Below are 12,585 nucleotides of genomic sequence, written 5' to 3'. Positions count from 1 at the left end.
GGGCTAAAAAAAATGTCTTATCTATTCGTATAAATCGCCTAGTCCAGTTTTCATTTTTCTTCCGTTGCCTATTGTCACTCAGTGTTAGATCATCTCACAGGTAAGTAAAATGTTGGATGAGGTCGACACCTATACTCGGGCAAATGGGCCAAGGAATTGCCGTCCTGGACGTCTGCATTGATACGTATGTGTATATATGTATACTTGTTGTTTATGTTGTCCATTCTGTTCTGCGAACCCCGCGGGCCTATGCACGACTCAGGTTGCATTCGTTTCGACGTTGAAGCTAGTGAACATGTTTATACTAGCCTGCAGCAAGTGTTCCTACGTCCAGTAGCGATTACCGAAGTCTACGTGCGTGTATAAACCGAGCTCGTCGATTTCAATCAGGCTTCTGCGCTTTTGGTGGCAATGGTCGTCAAGCTCCTGTTGAGCTTTGATGATACGATTGAGCAGACCTAAAATTAAATTGCTTCGCAGCAAATTCTGTCTCCAATTGGCGTAGAAGTAGCTACCGACTTGAGTTAGCTGGTGGTGACGGAGATGCTTACGAACGCTGAGCAGAAAGACCACGTTGATGATGCTGGTCATGATTAACGGACCAAGCAGGCAGCCAACTGAATAGCTTTTAAGTAACTTCAAACTTTTTGATGTGTGGCCTGATCTAGGCACAAGGTCCGGCTGTGGTCACTTGTGTAATTAACTTCTTTCTGATGCTCTTAAACGGTTGCACATTCGTCTCGTTTAGGTGTGCCATCTCATCTTATTAGATACCCTACTCAGACCATTCTACGGTATTCAAGGCTCACCATAGAAATGTCGTTTCAAATAATCTATCTTTGTTTCTCGCCCTCTTTGACGATTGTATTCGGTCCACCCGCATCTCATCTGATCTGGTCTTTAGCGCGACTCTGCAGTCGTTTGTTGAATATCACCGCTGTTGACGTCGTCACACTCACCTTCGTTGCCGTTATTCAAAATAGACTCCTGTGTCGTCAACTGGCTCCTCCGCCAGCCATTGGCCGCGGCGTCTCAGGGTCGGGGGCGAAGGTCCGGATTCCATGACCCCACTCAACGCAGGTCGCGGCGTTTGAGTTCCGAACACGTCGCACATCGTATTGAGCTTTCAGATGTTTCAGTTGGTAGCAGGCGGGGGTCAATGTGTACGGACGAACCTCTATAGGTAGCCATCTATTTAAAGACCTACGATTCGGCTAACTATTGCTCAAATCAGTTCTATCTGCGTGCGAGTCTCAAAAGTTATTTAACTCTGCTGAACGGATTGAAACCGCAAGCAATTCTTTGCACAGATTATGTAGACGCGCTAGCTATCCTTTCAAAGGTAGCGGCGGATAAGTTGGATCTACTTATCGTCAGTCCTCAGAAAAAAAAAAAGTTAAATCAAGAAAACGTTCATGGATAAAATGCAAGAAACAAGACGCGTATAGTAGTCATTCTCTAGTTTAAACGACGGCCACTCGTTAGCATCTGAGTTTTTGTTCTACAATTAGAAGATCTTCTAAGGCTAACTTCAGAACTTCAATTCGAAATTGGATTAGGATACACCTGTGAGATGATGTAGGTGTATCTATTTTTATGGTTACATATCGATCAGAACAGTCAGCCTTTATAATGGAACTTCCTAGTTAACAGGAGCAAACGAGAGAATCGTATACGGACGAGCTCGCCCCAATCATTCTGCTTCAACTATTGCTAGACGATCTGTCGTTTATTACTCTCTGTTGTCATTGCTACTGCTGCAGCCGTCGCCATTGCCACTTTAATTTGGAACGGCGCTGAGCAGATCGTGCGACCTGGAGCGCCCGTGTCGCTAAGATTCTCCTTGTATTCGAAAACAGAAGCCTGCCCTGGGGGTAAAAACCTCGACCGAAGTTATCATTATTATTATGCCTATCTTAGCCAACCTCGTATGCAGATGCGCGGCCACGTGCGCGATATTTATACATGACATTATAACACGTGCACATACACGCATATTAGAAACATATATGGACATACAGCTCAGGAGACGGGCGACATGGGAGACACCCTGCGGTGAAAGAGTTAGCAGCAGATGATATCCTCGTGAGGAGGACACGGCCGTCCTTGCTGAAGACATAAATAACATTCCATTTCTTATGGTTCAGTGGTCCCAGACGAACAGGTCGATCACGCATGTACCCACAACTTCATGTCGCTTGTTTGCTTCCACCCAGTAGCTGTGTGAACGTCTGAGGGACTTGACTTAAAGTGCTCTACCGTTAGGACGCGCAGTATTGGCCAGTGCGAAGCGCTTCGTCTGCAGCGAAGGTACATTTCACACCTGAGTGAAAATGTAAATTTGGCTTATGGTGGCTAAAGCACACCGTTACTACTGTTGCCGGTTTTGCTGTCAACGCTAGGCGATATCTGTTGTGGCTATCGCCGTTCGAGCCGCGTGCAGCTACCGATTCGTTCTCACCCTTAGAGGATGACTTTGGATTTCGGCCGCGAAGCTAGTAGTGAAGTCACTGAAAATTGAATTGAATCGGTGGCGCGTATTATCGCCGGCAAAGATCGTAGATCGACGCCGATATATCTAGGTACGGTGTTCCGCAACTGGCAACGATGTTAAGTGAATTGGCTAAGCATTGAATCGTCTCGTACACAACCTGTCGTGCCAGACTCAGTGATCTGTGAAGTAGCATGAAGTAGTTTTATCAATTTTTATAGCAAGCGAAAATATTCAAGGTCTGTTAGGTTTGTATGGTCGAGGAAGACACCAACAAATAATTGAACTATATATGTCGAACATTTCTACAGAATACCTAAAAATGTTGTTTTGTATTTTTCAGATGAGAATTTTTTCTATTTGTCATTATCAGGGCATATTTGGAAATTGACTGAAACCAGATGGCTATCAGATTCAGTAGAAGCATTAAGGCTGTAACGTGATCCTGCTGTTGTAAGGACGAACAGAGCAACAAAGCTAAGGCTTAGCCAAAAACAAAGCTGCCGTTATAATTTTAAAAAAGGTATCTGTATTGTGCCACACAACAATACATCACGTTGGCGAGCAGAGCTCAGAGGTATTAAGAATCGGCTTATTATAGTCCTTGCGCGTTCTGACGTATTACAGGATTAGGCTGACAAGATCCTTGACGCGCGTCTCCGACGTATTGGTATAGCAAGACACCCATGGCCTCTAATATGTTCGACCTTTCCATCACCATTATTACCATTGCGATGATTATCGGAAATGTGGCTACAGGTTGTGACTGGCGGTCCGCCAACCGTTCTCCATCAGCAGTCAACAGCGAAGCATCTCAAACATTTCAATTCTCACATGGCGTGCCTATTTGTACGTCTATGTTCCTTACGAAGTATGCACCAGCAACCTGTTATTGCCTTTGGATTCATCGACCAAATAATTCAGCTCTTTAAACATTCTCAGTGAGTGTTTCGGCGCCAAAAACGATGATAACAGCGTACAGCGACCGTTGCTGCTGAAATCTGTGGCCGGTCTACAAAGTGAGGGTGACATTCTGCGCTTGCCATTACACCGGTGGCTGCTGATTCGAAATTGGTAGCCATCAGAGGGGGCAGGGCATAGTCGTCCGCGCAAGAACGTTTCTGGCCGTTTCTCCGACCGAAGGAAGAACCGCCCAGCGCGACATGATGCATACGTACTACCTATCGCGACTGCCAACAATAACAAGAACGACAACGTCAAGAACTACATACATTTTGTACATAGTTCATTCGGGCAGACAGAAGTGCAGAAAGCAGTAAACTAGTGACTGCTAGTGGGTAGCTCCCGAAGTAGCAGTACCGACCGGCAAATTGCGACTATTCGGTCAACGGCCAGGCAGGCGGGTTCGATCGGGAGCTGCCCACAGGTCACGATCGGCGATTTCAGGAGATTGGCTGCAACGCATAGTTGCTGGCCAACGCTAGCGCTGCTGCCGAGGCGGTGATGACGATATCTGTGGTGTGTGCGCGGCAGCCATGCCTGCGCTCAGTGTATAGCATAGCTTGCCATGGCAGCAACACTGGCTATCCTTATACAACACAATAGTTTAACAGCATCATGCTATTATGTAATAGTTCCAAGACTAGCTAGTCTTCTGGGATAATCGCGACCGACCTTCACTGACCCCTCAAGTAGCCGTTAGCTGCTTCTTCCGCGAAGGGGTACATTTCATCTATCTTAAGAGCTTCCTTCGTATTTGAGATAGGTAGCGACGTTCGTAGGAACGTTACGAGCGGACGCAGGATATTGCATTCGATTAGCTACGCACGTAGTGGCAGATTTGCAAAGCGCACTACTCTAACAGAAACGGGCTGTTCATCAAGAGAGAGTTATTTACCTGACGATCTGTTCAAGTAACTTAATCAAACAGCTGAAATATGTCGGCTATTTCAAGTAGCGGAAGTGGTGGTGAAGGGCACGACTTCTACTCAAAGTTACTTTAGTATTCATACTAAAATCAAGTTGAACTCTTGTCCATAGACCTGTAGGCCGGCCGATCGTTCTCAGCCACCCGTATGGTCGACTTTTGCCTTTGCTATATAAAACAATATTAGAGACAGCTGGCCTTAGAGTCTACAGCTTTCCAGGCGCGTGCTGAGTGCTTTAGTAAGCTAGCGTAGGCCACAGCCTAATTGATCCGTGACTGTTTATTTAATTCAAGCCTAATGTATTAATAATAATATAATAAACGAGAGTCGCACACACTGCGGATTTTACTCAGATCGAGGTTATTTGGTTGTGAAAAATCAAATGTATAAGGTTTACGGCGTGAACTAAAATATTAAACTGAATGAACTCGTATTTAAGTAAAATATTTCAAGCGACTACTATAGCCATCGTAGGGATACCGGCGTTAGGCAGACAATGATTTTTGCGAAGATGCCAATCAGGTGATCAGATCACTACAACTGAAGACCTGCCAATAACATTCAACTTCTACCAGTCTATAAACAAAGCTATGACACTAGATTAGGTTCATATGCTCCGTATCTACTTGATTTCACTATAAAACTTTTCGCAATTTAAACAAATTTCACTCCCAATAAGTTACGGTACAACCGACATTGAAACCTTCCGTAGATCGGTTTTTCTGCTTAATCGATGGTGTTTGAAACTGTCACTTTTCCCCATAGTTAACACGCTATCTTGTAAATACGTCCAAAGCTATCCAACTTCCGTTAATTAAAAAAAATAAAGCAATTTCTCGTGGGTCGAGCCTGCAATAGAACCCACCGTAACAGATAAATGCTCTGCTCAGGACGGATTAGCAACAAAATGGAGCCCTATTACTTCGCCTTACAATCCATATGCGAATACGCTCATATCTAATAACCCTGCCAATATCTGCGGAAGATCATTAGATCGCTGGACGTTTCTTATATTTTTTTTATAAAATCAGCGCGGTAAACAGTTTGCAGGCACGAGAAATTCATCCAAGCTAAGTGCGACATAGAAGGTGGGTGAGGTAGATTGTATTGCAAGGTACTGCAGAATAAACATTTTTAGTTTCATCGTATTCCGCGTTTTTTTTTGTCATCATAAAAACCCTTAGCGCATCTATTTTTAAAATTTATACTTTTCTGGAAATTGTAGCAAGCAGATGCGATTTTTTGTTATCTATCATCAAAAGTATCATTGAAGGTATCTATTAAAACTGTTTTTCATTTCCTTTTTTTGAACGGTGCTAAATGTCCGCTCGATGATTTCCCTAAGACGTACTCACACAGTTTATTGAAAATTGTTTTTTTTTACGGTGTATCAATGCGGGATGAGTTCTATACGTTCCGTCGACAACATGGGTTGTCCTTGGAATGCCTTGCTCAACTGTATAGTCTGGAACAGGAAGCCTTTGATCATTACAAACTCATACAAACCTACATATCAAACGATAGCTATTAACTACCAAGCAAAATACTTCGAGCACTTTACGTCTTTGTTGGCAACAACTCGACTTGTTTAGCATACTGACCCCCCTGCCTAATTTCTAGCCCTCCACACCGTTCAAGTTTGCACACGCACAAGGTCAGCCACAGTCGACAGCCTAGTTAACAATAATATTTTGAGCGTTGTTTGGTTGCCATGCAACACCGCTCCCGATTGTTTCGTGACGAAATTTCTTGGTTCGCTTGAGTCCAGCCATCCCGTGCTGCTACAATTCTAATGCAGGACGCAAAAAAATTTACGATGGTCGAGTCCCCTCTGTTACCTCGATTTGTTCTATCGCCGGCAGCCCTTCGCTATTTTTTTTGTTCTTGTTGTCTCAAGCTATTCCTCAGTAATAGCGATTCTTTTCGGCACCTCTTCAGCCACTGTTGCTGGGGCGGCCGCAGCGCTATAAGGTCAAGCCGACCCGTACCGTCCCGTTTTCCGTCCCCACGTTATCTCCCTCAAGCGTGATTAGGCTTAGGGGGCTACGTATTGATAGAAACGCGCAACGGTGGCTGCTAAGCTAGACCAGCGGGCACAGATTTCCTTTCCGTCGTCGATTATACCGTGTTGCCATAGAATAGCGGGTAGTAATATAAATACCGTTGCTGATGTCCCGTACCGATGTCCGTGTCGTTTGACTGAAGACAGTGCGCAAGATTTGGCACCTACTTTACGCGGGAATTTATATTTTTTGGGCTTTTCTCGTTGTCGCCGCCGTCCCCTCAATGTCAGAAGCGAAGATTTCGATTTGTGTCTCGGTGCCTTCCTACTTCGCTAGAGCTATCAAAATACTGTTTTGAGGTTGCTGTTGATGTACTTTTGCTGCAGTGCCAGTTGCGCAGCGCCGCCTTCTGTCGCAGATATTTCGGTTGAAGCGGTGAGATTTTTTCTACGTCGATTTACGATTCGATGAGTAGTTAGTCAGGGGCAGAACGCTGAGTGGTGGTTTATAGCGATTTTAGCGAGTTCCACGATTTCAGCGCTTCAGACAGTTTACAGGTCAGCAAACCGTTTTATTTCGAATGCTCAAATGTCGAAGCTATAGATTTTGCCAATCAGACAACGGCTGATCGGGATAAACAGCAGAAATCTTTACCGGCGTTGCCATTGTGTAATCAATTGAGGTGGTGATTGTATGGGAGTAAGGAAGACATTTTGCACAGAGGCCTCTACCACCGCTCCGCGCTGAAAATGATGATCCGAAAAATGTGCCTCATTTGCAGAGCGCGGGCGGGGGCCATAGCGTCACTGTCTGCTAAAGTAGCTGTGTACACCTACACAGAGAGCTCGCTATTTTGTCGTCACTTGTCCTTCATTCGTGGTTATTTTAGAAGTACGAAAACTACGAAATCTCCGCGTGCGTGGCCTACTCTACTGACTAGTTTTCTTCGTTTGTTCGGTTCGACGCGGACATTCCTCATATCTTTATTGACTTCGTCATAGCAATCGAAATATTCATACTGCATGACGCAGTGTGATCGAATTAAATACCGAAAACGTAAGACATAGTAGGCTTTCAGTTAAAAGGAGTTATTTGAAGAAACTATGATTATAACACGAATACCCACATTATCATTTGCTAGAAGGCGTCGAGCCAGACGGTAGAGGAAAAACGTATGTTCTTCGAACGATTTTACTATCGATCGATGTACTTCGTTTCAGTGCTATTTAGCCATCGCCGGGGCATACTTCACTTCGACGTGGACAATACAACGTGACCGTTAAATTTGTTGTCTTCGTCGTTTTCAAATATGCCGGCGCTGTCCCAAAATTTCAACAGGGTATGCGAAGGACACGTAGATCGGACGCCGGCCGGTGTAGGCGTATTTAGACAACATGGGCACACGCTCAAATCGCCGAACGATCGTCGCCGTGCGCAAATGCGGCGCAGTTAACAACTCCGATATACTTGTTGATGCCAGAGCAGACTTTATCTACCAGCGTAATTCCTTAACTTTGGGGTGTTGATGGAATCGAGCATTGTTACTGTTGTTATTTGTCCAGTAAAAGGCGTTCAGCGTCAACGGTTGCGGCAGAGAGACGTACCGGCTGGCTAGTAGAACTCCGGAAACATATCCTCTACGTCGCTTAGTTTATGGAAAAAAGAACAAGTCGAAAATATTTACACGATCACCGGTTAATCTTTCAGCAGCAGTCATGGAAGGCTCCTCCTCCGGCTGTTATTTGTCTATATATACCGAATTTTCGCTCATATATATACGACGAATAGTAAGAGGTAGCGGGCGTGATGATTTAGTTCTTGTCATCCCCAGCGCCGCTACCGAAAAGCCGCGAACGACAACAGAACAGGCAGGATCATGCCGGCATTTGACTATCAAAGGTGTCAACTGTTGATTGTTAACGAACGCAGTAGTTGAATTTCTACGGCGAGGTCGTTCAGCCAACCTCCGCTAAATACATCGGTGAACATTAGCAAGCGACAACTCGGAGACAATCGGTTATCCAGAGTAGCGGCAGAAACAGTTGATAATGACTATCGTGGTAATGGTGGGTTATGGACATCATTCGCTTGCCGCCCTCACACGGTGGCGGGAAGTTTTTGTTGTATTTGCCCTAGGCAAGATGGAATGGATGGCGCTTTAACGCGGCAATTCGTTATGTTTAAACTATCACGGCTAAGCAAAACATGTCGTTGCCTATGAGCCGTGAAGAGGGCAGTTACGGGCACCAAGACTGAACGAACACTGTAGCTGTAAACGAATCTCTATGAAAGAGCGATGTTATGCGGCACTCAAATTTGTAAAAGATCTCACCGGTTTTCTATTACTATAACGTTTGTGCAGGCTTTAGAACAGATGTGATTGGGAAGTGTTGCAAATTTTCACCGGTAGATTTGTGGGGGCATTGTTTGAGGCTAAAAAAACAAAAGCGTTCACGTGTCTCACTAACGTATGTTGTTATTGTACTCGTTAGTTTTCTTAACTTCAACGTTCAAGTGATCATTTGGTATAAGTTTTTTCACAGCATCCTCACTCTGACAGTGGAGGTGATAGTCTACAAAACGGGCATCGAACCGGGGGCGCAGTGCACTAGATTAGAAAAAAATCAGATCAGAGCGGGCCTACACAAACTTTGTTTCGTGTCTGTCTGTCTGTCCGTCCGTCCGCTAAGCTGAAGATCCCCGCAACATCTTATCACTTCAACTCAATGGTTCTATATTATTATTATTAGGTTGGAATCAGCGCATTTGGCATCGACGTCCATATGTACTTATAATATATAGCAGTAACATGTAATTGTAATAGGACAAAGACAAAGATGGTACCGACAGTAATCCGCTGTATCTCTGCGTAATGTCGGCCGCCATTTCGTTATTCCGGACACTTCCGGCGGCCTGTTTCTGCGGCTACTTCCCGCAGCTTGACAACCATGCTTCTTCTCTATACGCGTTCCTCCAATCAGCGCTCCGATCTTCCGGCGAGCTGGTGCAGAATACAGGTAGCACAAATTGGCCAGCAACTCTGCTAATGGCTAGTAGCCAGTACTACAGTCCCATTTTTAGCAGAAAAAAGTAGCGTAAATAACCACCGGAATAGGTACAGACATAGCTCTGTTCTATCGTCGCCCCGTCACCGTCACCGTTACAACATACTATCGGTCATAGGCGATTCGATTCGGCCAGCGGTTTGTTTTGATTTTTCCTTCGTCCCCTTAATTTTCTTCGTCTATCTCCTCCGTCTTCGTCTGGTTCATCTCTATCTCTTCTCGTCGTCTCTTCATTTTGTCTATTTTGCGTAATCAAAGCAAGTTATCACAGCAGTGTACGGCTTCTCCCCCCCGCACCTCTCCTTTGCTGTCTTCTGCTGCGGGTATCAGAAGTGCTAGCTGATGGTAGTACTGCTACTGCTGCTTCTGCCGAAGCGGTGTAGCGATGTATCACAGCCAGAAAAACAGGGAGAAACAGAGCTACACGCTAATGGCAGCAACATTAGAATCAGATCCGATGACGGCACTGCCATCGATTCTCAGCCGTTATCCGTTAGCTTGAGCTAGTAGAAGCCGTTCAGAGGCGGCGGCGGCGGCGGTGGCAGCAGGGGTCGTTACCGTTGCTTCTGCTAAGCTGATGTTGCTGTTATTGCTACGGCAGCAGCGGCGGCGGCGGCGGCGGCGACGGCGGCGGCGGTGGCGGTGGTGGCGGCAACGACTGGCTGACAGTGAAACAGACAGACAAACCTGGTCACTCCCGCCACCGGCATCAAAGCAGCGTCAGCCGCGTCCGGCCAGACCGAGCGACATCGGTTCAGCCGCCAAAGAACAGCTCCTGCAGACTTCTGCTTTCTACCTTCGTTTACTGTGTAACTTCGTTCGCATTTCTTGTTGCGGAGACGCCAACCGCAACACAGTCTGGAGGAAAAGACGAGCACCAAGAACGAGCCACAGTCGCAACGATACGGTGGACAACAGAAAGGAGCAGTAGAATCAGTAAAAATGAGCGGCTACAGCAGCAAGAGCTGGTAGAATGAGACGGTTTGCTTCGATGCTGCTGCCGTGGACTTCGTCTTCATCGAAGCCGCCGACGCCACGAGGCTGCCACAGGACTAGGTATCGCGGGAGAGGATGAAAATGCCGGAGCGTACCTGAGGAAACGGCGCCAGCAGCAGCAGCCGCAACAAATAAAAGGCGAAGATCCAAACAAACCGAAGAAGAGAGAAAGGACAGGGAAAAAGACGAAAAAAGAGTCTCGCTGTTTCTGCTAGGGTTGTATATTCGGTCGAGCGACTACGACTGCTGCCGCTACTGCTGGCGCTGGTTGCGGCCGTAACGAAGTGAGCTCTGTTCGGTGCCGTGGGAACGATGGCGAGGTCCGGCACATCGGTACACCACTGCTATACGATGCTGTAGTGGTCGCCGCCACAGAGACTTATCGCCCCCGACATTGCTGGCGGCTTTGCGGCTGTACGTCGAGCACTGGCGGCAGCAGTAGCGGTTGTAACTCTCCCGTTTCTTTTTTGGTTTCTGCTCTTCTATTGATCTGAAGCCCGAACAGATCGACGGACCGAGTCGTGCCGTCAGGCTGGTGCTTTTGCTGGAGCGATTGCAGATCGCCAGCGCTTCGTTTGCTACCCGGTGTTTGCTTTGCGTGCAGCGGTGTAGGTGGACTACCTGCTATCGTGTCGTATCATATCCTATACTATCTACGCTGCTGCTGGTGAGAGAGAGAAAGAGGAAAATGAGGAAGAGAGCGTCCTCGTATCAGCACTACCGGATGACGACAGCAGCCCTAGGCATAGGGAAGCTATCGCTAATAGTTGAGTCGGCGGAGCAGGTATTCGACGGAGCGTTGTCGAATGGAAAGAGGGGTCTGCCCTGTGTACTGAGGGGATCCGCCGTCCTCCACCCGCTACTTGTTATCCGTTAGCGGACGTACTAATACTAACCTTGCTGCTGCTGATGCTGGTCTGGTAAGTTTGTCTTCTTTTCCTTCTAAAGGAGCACTAATACCTCTAACCCCTCGTCATTCTCCTCTTTCTCGTACTGCTGACGCTGCTGTTGATCGAATTTGTGATGTACTTCAGAGTTAGGCGATCGACTTCGCAGAGAGGCGTCGTGATAATGACGCATACCCTCATCCCCCTTCCTCCCTCCCCCTCCCCTCCTGCAACAGCAGCAATAGCAGCAGCAACAACAACAACAAGTCCTCCGTAATACCGTTTTTCGGTCTCTACGGGCATCAAGCACGACGGTGAAGACGACGAAAGCCTCATTGTCTAATACGGCAGAAGAACGAAGAGCAGCCGCAGCGGTGAAGATAGAAACAGTGGCGATGGCTTCGAACGGTCTGAAGAGATTTCGGATCGTGGACTGTGGAGATACAATGACTGACTGACTGACTGAGTCTCCCATCCTATCTGTCTGTCTCCTGCAGCTGCTACAGTTCCTTCCGCTGCGTCCATGATGCTCGACGAATTAACAAGCTGGTGGCCGTTGCGGCTGCGACGGCGTAAAGACCGGTTGTTGTTATGCTGTTGCAATTGCGACTCTGGCCCGTTAAGAGCAAGCTAGTCACTGCGTCTCCGTGTATCACTGACTGTGTCGACCTACAATATACGTGCGTGTGTGTATGCGATGACTGTCAGCGTTAGACAACGACGAATGCCGTGGCGGTGATCTCCTCAATCGAATGAACGAACAGACAAACAGAGCGATACGGCAACAGCTAACAGCCATAACAACATCAGCGGCGGACGTAGCGACAACTAAGTCGCGACGGCAGCAACAGAAGAAAGGGTCGTCGAAGCAAACCACGATGGCGCAAACAAAAAGCGACAACTTCTGCGACGAACGACGATCGTCGCTCAGCAGACGATGACGACAAAAACCAAGAAAATAAGTGATGAAACGTACAATCCAATAGCGTTGAATTGCAGACGAACAAGCATCGTATATAATAGGCGGGTGGGTAGGCAGACAGATAAAGGACGAACGAACGAATGCAAAAAGGAATGGCAACATTATTGGCGAAGCATGCACGTGCACACATACGCTCGCACTCATGACATATGCAGATACCTATAAGTACACTCACAAAAATAAGCAGGCCACCATAACACAACAGGTACATACAGTACAGGGCAGACAGGAACGTGGCCGAAAAGTAGTTTATACCTGGAGATAGTAAAGGG

This window comes from Varroa destructor, unplaced genomic scaffold (assembly GCF_002443255.2).
Source record: "Varroa destructor unplaced genomic scaffold, Vdes_3.0 BEIS01000007.1, whole genome shotgun sequence".
Taxonomy (NCBI): domain Eukaryota; kingdom Metazoa; phylum Arthropoda; class Arachnida; order Mesostigmata; family Varroidae; genus Varroa; species Varroa destructor.
Note: the sequence above shows the minus strand (reverse complement) of the source record.